This window comes from Aotus nancymaae, unplaced genomic scaffold (assembly GCF_030222135.1).
Source record: "Aotus nancymaae isolate 86718 unplaced genomic scaffold, 86718_ANA_hifiasm-v0.15.2.pri h1tg000040l, whole genome shotgun sequence".
Classification (NCBI taxonomy): Eukaryota; Metazoa; Chordata; class Mammalia; order Primates; family Aotidae; genus Aotus; species Aotus nancymaae.
This window is the reverse complement of record NW_026988454.1, coordinates 37,758,756-37,771,189: the sequence shown is the minus strand read 5'-3', so window position 1 is coordinate 37,771,189 and position 12,434 is coordinate 37,758,756. Positions and strand designations below refer to the sequence as shown.

General features: G+C 40.1%; 1 pseudogene; it reads left to right on the top strand.

Moving 5' to 3' along the window:
* The window catches only part of LOC105721275 (UDP-GalNAc:beta-1,3-N-acetylgalactosaminyltransferase 2-like), a 30,097-nt pseudogene that overhangs the window by 9,642 nt on the left and 8,021 nt on the right, over nucleotides 1-12,434 (top strand).

Sequence of the window (12,434 nt, the reverse complement as noted above, 5' to 3'; positions counted from 1 at the left end):
AACAGAGCACAGTGACATGTGGAACAATATGAATCATGCTAACATACACGTAATTAGAGCCCCAGAAAGAAGGAAGCAAATAGAAAAACAAAAATCACCAAAAATTTAAGTAAAATGTAGAGGAAAAATTATACTACTAACTACAATCTTTACTCAGTGAAAATGGGTCTCAAAAATGAAGGTCATTCTTCCACAGTTCAGGTCTCTGAAAAACTTTCATCTCCCACTTCAAGTTGTAGTCTAAGAGCATAGCCATCACAAACAAGGACTTCAGGGCTAAGTGTAAAGTCAGTATGAACACTTGCATTAGTTAATCTTATTTATTATCACAAGCCTGAAAAAACACAGTTCTAGAAAAGGTGGTCTCCCTGCGCACACATATAATTTTTTTAAAGGAGAAAGCACTTTGTGAGGCTGAAGCAGGAGGATCATTTGAAGTTAGGAGTTCAAGACCAGTCTGGACAATAAAGCAAGACTCTGTCTCTACAGAAATAAAAATTAAAAATAAAAAAGAGGGCAATAGAAAGGGGACAATCAGCACAAAGAAGGCTAAAATGTGCACCAAAAATCAGCACAATGAAAACAATGATGAATAATGAGCCTGAGAATTCAAAGAGATGGGGTACTAGTTTTTGTTACATTCTGAACCACACATTACAAATAAACTATTTTTAGAAACAAAAAGTAATTGAGGGAAAAATAAAAAGATTCTCAACCCATTTATTGAGGCTTTCATTTGCTCTTAAAAATTTTTTTTGATTCATAATAGTTGTATGTATTTATGGGGTACATGTGATGGTTTGATACATGAATACAATATGTAATGATCAAACCAGAATAATTGAAATATCCTTCACTTCAAACATTGATCATTTCTTTGTGTTGGGAACATTTCCAATCTTCTCTTTGAGCTATCTTGAAATATACAAGGAATTATTATTAACTGTAGTCACCCTATTGTACTATTGAACAGAAAACTACAACCTAATCCTTCTATCTAACTGTATTTTTATACCCATTAACCAATCCCCATTTGTTCTTGATAAAGTTCAATCAAATCTTTTGTGAACACACATTCTCCGGTCTTTTGGAATATGATTATCAGCAATTCTCTGTCCTTCTCAGAGAAATCTGAGTGAATTCACTGGAATTTCCAATGTTGACAGTATGCTTCTCTGAGTTTCTTGAGATGTGTTGCCATTTCCACTTTGAAGTGATTCTTACAGCTATCTGACTTTAATGTATTCTCTTTCCTTTTTATTCCCCAACGCCTTGGTTAAAGGATTTGTCTCCTGGTGAGACAAGATGATGGTGACTTCACCCAGTGGTCTCCTCTGCACAGTAGGTAGCAGCCTAGGATAGGCAGAACCTTGCTCCAGGGTTTACAAATCCACCTCTCTTCCTCACAGCACAATCAGGAAAATACCCTTTTTTGGTGGGCACCAAGACGCAATCTAAGCTAACGAATCTCTTTGCACTGGGTGTTTGAATCTGCTGTGGAGATACAATCAGTAGGAAAGGAAGTAGAGTGAGTCATTTCAGATCTAGGTGTTCACAAGTTCCCACTGAAATGTACTACTGTCACCTCTTCCCTGGAGCATTTATTGGTCCTTTCCAGATATGTTCCTCTTGTAGTCTAAAACCATGCCATTTTCTAAAAATTAAAAAAAAAATGAGAATTGGGTAGCCCCTGAACTAAATATAATCCTATTTGTTAAAAAACTAAAATGTAAAACAGGCCATATACACAATCTGTAATTATAACAAGTCTACAAAGTTAATATTATGACTTTCCTTGCAGCAGAATGCAAATAATTCCTTCAGCACCAAGAGTCTTATTATTCTCTCTCCCTATATAACTGACTTGCTGTTCGTTTTATGATTTTGTCCCTATGTTTCTCAGTTTAATGTCTCCTGACCCAGAAGTATGGCACATCTTTATATTTTGATGTTAGCATTTTGTCTTGACTTATTCATAGATACTCCTTAATATTGCCCTTCCCAGGTCAGACTAGCCCTTTGCTGTATTTTACTTTTTCTGACTACAGGAGGCATTTGTTCATTCAATAAACATTCATTAAGCCCCCTACCCCCTCAATAGCTTTCTAACTCAGCAGTGAGAAAAGCAAGTCTACGGACAGTGCAGTGCTTATAACATTTCAGAACAAGTACTTCTCCTCTGGCCAAAGCCCATTAGTGAGCTCCATTAACTCCTTCACCTTAAGTAAGCAAGAAAAGATGCAGCAGAATAGCATGAGTAAGGGAGATGACTTCAGTGACAGCTGATCTGAATGCATGCTTTGATTAAATTCTAACTTTATAAATATTTATTGAGCATCTAGGCAGAAGCCGGGAATGGGAGTATGGTGGTGAATAAGGTAGAAAAGATCTAGACCTTACTGGCACATACACTTTAGTAAGGCACATGGACATTGAATTAGTGTGTGATGAAAATCTTATTAGTTGAAGTGAAGGGAAGTTACCCTAGTGAAGAGTGAGGGAAGATGATTCCAGGCAGAGGAAATAAAACTCGCAATGACTCAGAATTGAGAAAGAGCTTGGAATACTGGGTGAACTGAGGGTGGATGGAGGTGGTGGTCTGGAACAAGGATAATCGGTGGGAGAAAGGGGGGTGGCAAACAGGTGGAAAAGTGAGCTTGACACTGAACTGGGAGCCTCTGGGGTCTTGTTAAGAATTTAATTTGTTTTGAAAAACAGAAGAATATTTAAAGAATTTTAAGTAGGTGAGTTACATGATTAGATTTACATTCTTAACCTAAGAGTGGATAAAATAAGCAGAATAGGGGACTTTTGTTCAAATATGGCAGATGGAACATGTATATAACTCTAACTGCTCCCCACAATCCTTTCTAAAATAACAGTAAAGTTATTTTTCAAGAAAGCAGAAACTCTAAATGATAAGGAGAAGAATAAAAGTGATCCCATCAATAAAATTTTGGAAGCTGGGAAGCAGATGGCCCAGTGGTAAAGGATTTAACAGACCCAAGAAAACCAAACCAATGGTGGAAAAGCAGAGAACCAGCCTGATTTATACAACAGAATCCCCAAAAGCTCAGCAGCTAGTGCCACCAGCCGCTTCTAAATGTGGACATGGCAGGAGCCAAGGAGAGCGCTAGAGCCAGGAGCGTGGGTCTAATGTCTGTTTAAGAAGCAATCTCTGTTCCACATAGCTGGGCCACTGTGTCTCACCCACCCTGGGAAAAGACTGAAGGCCTATTCTTTGGAAAGGAGGTTTCTGGACTGAAGGACACCCAGGCAATGGCTGAGAAGGAGGAGTAAGATACATGTCAACAGACTGGTACTGAGTCCTGGCAACTTAACTCTCCACTCCTAGACACCCAAAAGCCAACCTCTTGTTCATAAGGCAACTGTGGGTAACATCCCCCATGGGCACCGAGGAAGGAAAACTGTCCAGACCCCAGGCACAATTAGTGCCTCAAGAATATCTTAGTTTATAGTGTTATTACTCATCTATTTCCTTTATATAATCCTTTACATATAATCATATATTAGTTTATAGAATTAGTGCCTGAAGTATAACTTACTGCTTACATATATCTAGCTTATATAATCATACTTAATACTTGTATCTAGCATACTTAGTTCTATATAATCTTTCTACATAATCATATAGGTATTATAATCGGAGCTGTACTGACACATTTAGTGCTGATTTATATAATCCTTCCATATAACCATATCGTAGTTTGTAGTAGAAGGAATGCCTGGAGCAGTCACAGAACAGAAGCAGTACCTGGGAAAACAGCCAGACCAGGACAAGAACCAAAGATCCAGGCGGTGGCGTGCCTGCCTGAAAGGGCATATGTTGTATGGCAGGCTTGGAGTAAGACCCTCTCCTCCGGATAAAGGAGTTGTAGTACCTTGCATCCAGTTCCTGTGGAAAGTAGGCCTCAGGCCTGAGATCCTGGAAGTAACTGAGGGAGAAGAACACTTCTGGTGTGACCAGTCCCAGTGGCTGTACACCCTGTCAGTCTTTTCTCGCTTCTGTGCTAGCTCAAATCATCCTCCCATAAATAACTTAAGAGAAGAGCACAAGTCTGTCAGCTCCCACTGCATTGGCTTACAGTATCCTTCTGTTAGAAATCCTTTGAAGTCTCCAGCCCCCAGATAATAAGTGTTGTGCACGACACCTGTTGCAAACAGCCCACCTCCTTGCCTCAATAACCTAATAGGGGTGGTCCCCTTTTCTGTACTACTACTTCGCATGGCATGGCCTCCTACTGCGCATAGCCTACTTCTCTGCCCAAGTGACTTAATGGGGTGGCCCCCTCACTAGTGACTCATGTGATTATGTATGCCCTATTACTAAACCTATAGATGATGACCCTCACTGACGACCCTGCCACCTGCTTATACCTAATAAATATAGATGCTTATGGGCATTTGGGGCTCTCACTGATCTCCACTCACTGGTTGCATGGCACCCCGAGTCCAGCAGCTCTTCACCAGTTCTTCAGTGTCCTATCTCTTTACTTCTCAGATCCTGCACCTTAGCACAGCATAAGGGACACCCCACGACCCTGTGGGGCCCAACAGCCCTACAGCAACAATGTAGCATGATCTCCTTTAAAGAACCTTTTTGACTCGGGGGAAAGTCCTAAAACTACTAACATCAGAGGCTCCACAACTGCTGTTATTGCAAATGATTTTTTTGTTATGAAATTATTTAATGAGATTTTATTAATTTTCCCCCAATAGATTCCTTTAAATGTTATATTAAAATTTATATTAATAATTATAATTTTACTTTGCATTTTAATTTTTGTATGTCATTTTGAATATTTTAGAATATAACTTTCTTGAAAATATATAAACACAATTTTAATTTACATATTTAATGTAAATACAGTCATTTTGTACTCATGAAATTAAGCTCCCTTTGAATATAATTGCATTTTATTTCTTAATCCTTTAGTAAGAATGAATTCAAATTGAAAAATAGAAAATATAAAAGTAGAGCTCGGGGAAAACAACTTAAAGGGCATAAGGAAATAAGAAATGTTCAACAGGGCAGCCTGCTTATGCCATTAAAAACTGGAAACAACAAAAATAAGATTTATATTGAGCATGACCCACATAAAAATTGTAAACAGGGCCTCGGCATGGTGAGTCACACTTGTAATCCCAGCACTTTGGGAGGCTTAGGCAGTAAAATGGCTTGAGCCCAGGAGTTCCAGACCAGCTTGGGCAACATAGTGAGACCCTGCCTCCAGAAAAAAATTCAAAAAAATTAGCTGGGCATGATGACGCAAGCCTGCGGTCCTAGCTACTCAGGAGGCTGAGGTGGGAGGATCGCTTGGGCTCAAGAGGTCAAGGCTGTAGTGAGTCGTGAGCATACCGGTGCACTCCAGACTGGATGACAGAGTGAGATCCTGTCTCAAAAAAACCCACAACATTGTCAACAAGATATTACATACTTTTTATTATAATGAATAAAGATTTAAAAACTGGTCAACATAATGAAAATGAAAAAAATTATTTTTATCAAGTCCACAACTTAAGCCAAATGAAATCCCTGCAATTTTATATAAATGAAGATTTAATGAAGATATTACTGTAAGAGATGGGATGGTCAAAATCATAACATAAGTGATAGACATATGCTGAAAATAAAATATAAAATATGTTATAACTATCTTTAAACTTTGAACAATTATTGTTTCACTCCCAAATATACATACAGTGGCTTTTTCTTTTCTTTTCTTTCTTTCTTTCTTTTTCAGACAGGGTCTCACTCTGCCCATGCTGGAGTACAGTGGCATGATCACAGCTCACTGCAGCCTCAACCCCTCAAGGCTCAAGTGCTCCTCCCACCTCAGCCTACCGACGATCTGGAACTACTGGCACATGCCACTATGCCCAGCTAATTTAGTTTATTTTTTGTAGAGACAGAGCTTACAATGTTGCCCAAGCTGGTCTCAAACTCCTGGACTCAGGCAATCCTCCAGCCTCACCCTCCCAAAGTGCTGGGACTACAGGCATGAGCCACTACACCTGGCCACATATTGTGACTTTGATTAACAGCTTCACCAAATGTAAATTAATTAAAAGTAGTCTAAGAACTACAGTGACCCAATTTGACATTAATGTTAATAGAATACAAATCATGAGAAAATCCTAATTTTAACGTAAGTGTATTTTTAAATTTTTAAGTATTTAGTTATTAGATGGCATTTTGGCCTCCATTTGTACTCTCTGTAGTTAGCAATCGACTGGAGACTGGTCAACAGTTGTTAAATCAGAACCCATTAACTTAACCAGGTGTGGACTCATTAACTTAACCGGAGGATCCTGTGGACCTGATAACCACATTTAATACTTCATTGGGATCATTTGGCAAGCAATAACGCAAGCAAATGAACCTGAAGAGATTCAGCCAGGATGAAAGAAATCAAAGAGAAAAGACGCATGAAAGGAAGATGGTCTCTAAATCACTGGCTCACATCAGAATCACCTTCATGAAACATTGAATAGGGCTAATAAAATTTTTCACCCAGAAAAGATTTGGCCAAATAGTTTCCAGACTATTTGCAAATCTAGGGTGGTAATGAGTTGCTTGTTTGCTTTTGTTATTATTTTTTCTTAAAAAATAGTGATTCTAATGTGTGGAAGCAATTGCAATAAAGTACTCTAGATATGACTTAGTGGTATCATCTCATTGTTAAATACGCCAACCTCATCTTATCTGCAATGGAAATAGAATATTTCTTTAGTGTATATAGTGAAAACAAATTACAGCTGTCAGAAACGATAGCTAGACTACTTGTAGAAAACCCTTCCCTTAAAGCTGTAAATCACCAATGTTAGCACAATTGTGTAAATTTCTGTTTATTCCACTTTTATTCTTCTCCCGTCTATATCTCCCCTCCTCTTTATTTATTTAATTGTCCCCCTTATAAAGGTTTCCCCACGTTGACATTTCAAATAATGCTGCTCGTTAAAATTTAAAGATATTTTCACATTTTTGAACATATGAACCATCAAAAATATGTGGCCTTTGTGACATAATTATTGTTTAGACTTGTGACATATTAGGAAAGAAGGTATTTTTAGTTTTGACATTTGAGAAGGTTTTTACCTGTATTAAAACATATGTCATAGTCTTCGTTAGGATTCTTATTTGAACATGAAAAAGTAGCAAGAAAACGCAAATAGCAGCAACAGTGAAGAGCAGTGACTTAGGTCAAACAGACCTCAATTTAACCTAAGCTCCCCCTTTGCCAGCTGTGGGACATAAAACAACTGGCTTAACCTTCACGCATCTAAATTTCCTCATCTGCCAAGTGGGTGTAATAGTAGTTCCTATCTCCTAGAGACACAAGAATAAGATAATCTGTGTGACGTCCTTGGAATTGTGTAAGGCACACAGACAAGCTTGTGGACATTATTATTGATCCCACTGTTTTTATTATTATTGGTCATTATTTTTAACTGACTCTAAGTTACTTTTATAAAATAAAATAATACATGCCTGATATGGTATGACTGTGTCCCCACCCAAATATCATCTTGAATTATAGCTCCTATAATTCCCGTGTTGTGGGAGGGACCCAGTGGGAGACAATTGAATCCTGAGAGCAGTTTCCCTTGTACTGTGTGTGGTAGTGAATAAGTCTTATTAGATCTGATGATTTTATTAGGGATTTCCCTTTTCGCTTGGCTCTCATTCTCTCTTTGCCTGCCACCACGTAAGATGTGCCTTTGTTTTTCCCCTCGCCTTCTGCCACCATTGTGAGATCTCCCCGGCCATGTGGAACTGTGAGTCCTTTAAACCTCTTTTTCTTTATAAATGACACAGTCTTGGATATATATGTCTTTATCAGCGGTGTGAAAACAGACTAATACAATGCTCATAATAGAAAAATGTAGATAGTAGAGAAGCACAAAATAAAGTCTTCCTGACTGCTACTACCCGCCTCTCTGTTAATGGCTTCTTATGTATCATCTCTCAAATTATTTTAGGAACCAGCTTATATGTGATCCTTTCTGAAGCTGGAGGCAGAGCAATCAGACCTTGCCCCCTGTTTGCACTTTTGTCACTTAACATTTTATCTTGAATGACTTTCTCTATTCACACATATACATCACTCTCATTCTTTACAATAACTGTATCATATTGCATTGCATACATCTACTACAATTTATATAAACATTCTTTTGCAGCTTTTTTTTTTTTTTTTTGCAATTATGGCTGTCAGGAAATGTCCTTGTGTAGTCGAATTTCTGGATTAAATTATGTGTATTTTCTACTTTGGTATATTTTGCTGAATTACCCTCCCAAAAATTTGTACTTATTTACTTCAGTGGTATTTAATGCATTTGGGTATGACTCTGAAAACATGTATGTAAATAATATGTTCGAAATAGTTTTTTCTGAGACAGAGTCTTGCTCTGTCACCCAGGTTGGAGTGCAGTGGTGCGATCTCGGCTCACTGCAACCTCCGCCTCCTGGGTTCAAGTGATTCTCCTGCCTCAGCCTCCTGAGTAGCTGGGAATACAGCCAAGCACCACCATGCCTGCCTGGCTAATTTTTGTATTTTTAGTACAGATGGGGTTTCACCATGTTGACCAGGCTAGTCTCGAACTCCTGATCTTGTGATCCACCTGCCTCGGCCTCCCAAAGTGCTGGGATTACAGGCATGATTGATGGCACCCAGCCTGAAATAGATTTTTAAATTAAATTCACAAGGGATATGATTTGCTTTAGCAGGGTTCATGACCCTTTGTGATAATTTTTGAAAGACGTAGGTTCTCATCTTTTTGACAATGTGCATTCAAGAAAGTGCTCAGGTGTACACACTTGTAGAAGCATGTCTTTGGGAGACTGAACAATGGCCAGCCAATAATGTTCACACACCAATCCTTTGATTTTAGCCCAGTGAAACTCACACCAGACTTCTGACCTCCAGAGCCAAGATTATAAAGGTGTGTTGTTTTAAATCACTAAGTTTATGGTAATCTGCTATAGCAGCAGTAGGAGACAAACCATCCTTGTATCCCCAGATGAGGATTCAGCTATGTGGGCACATGACCCTCTGTAAGAATGTTTGAGAGCACAGCTTTAGAAAACCAAAAGCTGGCGGGGCACAGTGGCTCATGCCTATAATCCCAGTACTTTGGGAAGTTGAGGAGGGAGAATCACTTGAGGCCAGGAGTTCGAGACCAGTCTGGCCAATAGGGTGAAATCCTGACTCCACAAAAAATACAAAAATTAGCCAGGCATGGAGATGCATGCCTGTAATCCCACTACTCAGGCAGCTGTGGTAGGAGAATCGCTTGAACCTAGGAGGTGGAGGTTGCAGTAAGCCAAGATGGTGCCACTGCACTCCAGCCTGGGTGACCCCTAGACTCCATCTCAACAAACAAACAAACAACAACAACAAAAACCCAGAAAACCAAAAATCTTTAGTACACAAGGCAGATAAACATTGAATCGGTCACATTTTGAGCAATAAGGATGGACCTGGAGGTCAGGATGCTAAGAAAAATAATGCAGACACAGAAAGACAAATACTGTATGATCTCCCTTATATGTAGAATCTAAAATAGTCAAACCCATAGAAGCAGAGACTGGGTGGTTCCCAGGGGTGAAGGTAAGAAGGGGTAAGTGGGGAGGTGTTGGTCAAAGGGTACAAAGTTTCAGCTATACAAGATTGATAAGTTCTGGAGCTCTTTTGTAGATCACAGTGTCTATGATTGACAATATTACATTGTATGCTTAAAAACCTTCTAGGAGGATAGATCTCATATTAAATCCTCTTTCCACAAAAGGAACAACAACTGAACAGAAACTAAAATGAACAGGAGGAAATTTTGGAGACAGCAAATAAGTTTGTTGCATTTATTGTTGGTCATGGTTTCATGGGTATATCCTTATCTCCAGTCACATCAAGTTATATACATTAAAAATCTACAACTTTTTGCCTGTGGTCCCAGTTACTGAGGAGGCTGAGGCAGAAGGATCCCTTGATCCCAGAGTTCAAGGCTGCAGGAAGCTATGATGGCGCCACGGCACTCCAATCTGGGCAACAAAGCAAGACTCTCTCCAAAAGCAAAAAGAAAAAAATCGACCACTTTTTGTTATGTCAATCATACATCAATAAAGTGATTTAAAAATTGTTGAGCAGGCCACTCCACCTCCCCACCCTCCACTGCCCTAAACTCCAGCTGTCTCTGTGGAGTGCTCAGTGTTTCAGGAAGCAGACTGAAAATTATTCCTTTAGCAAATGAAACAAGTTTTCCTTTAAAGTTTGAGCATATATTTGTAAATCTGATCTTAAAAGAAAAAGCAAACATGTAGGCTGGAGTGCAGCAGCGAAATCATAGCTCATTGCAGCCTGGATCTCCTGGGCTCAGGTCATCCTCCCACCTTAGCCTCCCGAGTAGAAGCAAATATGGGTACATGCCACCATACTCATCTGATTTATATATAATTATATTTAGCAGGGATGAGGTCTTGCTATGTTGTCCAGGGTTGTCTCAAACTCCCAGGCTCAAGCAATTCTCTTGCCTCAGCCTCCCAAAGTACTGGGATTACAGGCATAAGCCACCATGCCCAGCCTTGCTATTTTTTTTTTTTTTTTTTTTGCGTCTATTTTCAGGGAAGCTACTGTGCCAAGATCTGGGACACAGCAGTATACAAGACACAAGACACACTCTCCCTCCCCCAACCTCACACACAGGTTAACATGCCATCAGGAATATAGCTAATTCCAATGTAAAATGACAAATGTTTTGATAGGGAAAGAGTAGGGAGCTGTGCGGATAAACAGAAGGGGTACTGCCCATGGTCTTATATGAGGAGCAGGTTAACAGAGATCTTCTTGAAGATGTCCAAGCTGAGAACAAGCAGAGTGACCCAGACTAGCTTGCACCAGGGCAGGCATAGAGGAAGGGATTGGTAAGGGAAAGAGGGTAGAATGTAGATAATTATTCCCATTGAAAGAACAGCATTTCCAAAGATTTAGAAGTGAGAGTCAGGTAAATTTGGAAAACCAGAAGTAGTTTGGCATGGCTGAAGCACAGAATGCCATGGTAAAATGGAAGACAGAGAGGCTGAAGCTTCTGAAGGACCTTGCTGTTTCTATAAAGGTACTTCCGGTTTATCATCTTATCCAGGCAGAGCCCCTCCTGTAGGTCTGGGATGGGGCCTCATTTGTATTTTGAAGAACTGCTGTGGCCAGAATGAGGAGGACAGATGAGAAAGAGCAGCGCCAGAGGTAGGACGAGCAGTGACTGGGCTATTGCAGGAATCAAAGCTCATCTCAGTGGACGTAGACCCAAGAGAATGACCGGAAGAGATGTTTAGGTCACACACTTGGCAGGGCCTGGTGATGAGTGGATTATTAGGGAACGTGGCAGGAAGAGAGAAATTCCAAAAAGACACCCAGATTCTTGTCACGGAACCTAGAAAGCTTCTATCCTAGAAGTTTTAGTTTGAGGACTTGGAGGAGGGTATTCCATCAGAGATGTCTAGTAATCTGATGCGAAAATAGATCTGGAGCCTCAGAAATTAATTTGGGATGGAGCTAGAGACTTAGGGATTACAATGAATACCTATTATACTTGTTACAAGCATAAGTGTAATGTAATAAGTTACACCTTGTAAGGGTTAAGCAAAGCAGGGTGGCTCACACCTATAATCTCAGCACTTTGGGAGGCCAAGGAAGGAAGATCACTTGAGCCCAGGGGTTTGAGACCATTCTGGGCAACATAGTGAGACCCCATATCTACCAAAAAGTTAGCCACTGGGGTGGTGCACACCTGTGGTCCCAGCTACTGGGGAAACTGAGCCAAGAGGCTCACTTGGGCCCAGGAGGTTGAGGTTGCAATGAGTCATGATCATGCCACTGTACTCCAGCCTGGGTGACAGAGCAACACCCTATCTCAAAACAACAACAAAAGCAATGACAGTTTATTAAATTACCTAGGGAGAGGATGTAGAATAGAAATAGAGTTTAGGACAGAATTCTGGGGAAACCTGAGAATAAAGGAAGAGAAGCCACCGTGAGGCTGAAGAGGCACAGCTGCCAGGGAGGAGGAGGAAAGGCAGTCAAGTGTGAGGAAGTGGTTAGCAGAGCCGGATGCGGTGCTGTCGAGGGGTTAAATACAATGAAAACATCTCTTGAATGTAGTACTGAAGGAGATCTTGATCTTCACTCAAATATTTCCAATAGTGTGATGGGGGAAAAGTGTGACCACATGAGGTCGGAAAGTGACTGGGAACTGAGATCCAGTGAGAAGGGATGCAATTCAGAGCACAGGTGGAAGGACTAACCTCAAATGAGGGAAGGGAAACACACGCCACTGTAAGAAAAGGAAAGGAGGAAAGATGAGTGCGTTTATATTTTCATTAAGGCAAGATTCCAGCAAGACTTCAAGTATTAGAGAAT